Here is a 618-nt window from a genome sequence, read left to right as displayed (position 1 = left end):
AAAAACAATTACTGGCAAAAACCATCTTTTAACTAACGTCAGCAGCAGGTAACTGACCTAAAATTGAACTTCTCCTTTTCCAAAGAGCCAATGAGATAATTCCATGCCAAAGAACCCCTAGACCTTGTATAAATTCTCTTGCTTTTGGGGGCTCAGAGTTGACTTCCCTGTCTCCTGTGTGAGATACAAGTCGTCCCGAAGCTTCATCAATAAAGCCTCTTGTGATTGCAGCAAGTGGATCTGGTGTGAGTTGCTTGGGGTCGCACCCAGTCTGGGAAAAGCCCTAGTTTGGGGTCTTTCATTTGGGGGCTCATCCGGGATCGAGCAGCCACTCCCACAACCCACCAGTCAGCCACTTGGAGGTAAGAGGGTCCTCTAAGATTTCTTTGTTTCTTTGTCTGTGCAGCGCCGCCAAACCTGTGTGTTCGTAAGTCTGTTTTATTTTCAGCTTACTTTCAGTTGGTGACGGTGGTGAAGCAGATGTGCTTGAAAAAACCACGAGTCACAGCCCAAGAGGGAGACATCCCTTTGGGTGGAATATGGATCCAGAGGCTTTAATAGTCTCTGGTCCGTCTGAGGGACTTAGAGTGTCCCGCCGGAGAGGAGGGGCCCGGAGGG

Source organism: Elephantulus edwardii, unplaced genomic scaffold (assembly GCF_000299155.1).
Source record: "Elephantulus edwardii isolate Elephantulus edwardi_28Jun2011 unplaced genomic scaffold, EleEdw1.0 scaffold00009, whole genome shotgun sequence".
Taxonomy (NCBI): domain Eukaryota; kingdom Metazoa; phylum Chordata; class Mammalia; order Macroscelidea; family Macroscelididae; genus Elephantulus; species Elephantulus edwardii.
The sequence above is the reverse complement of the archived record's forward strand: the minus strand, read 5'-3'. Positions refer to the sequence as shown.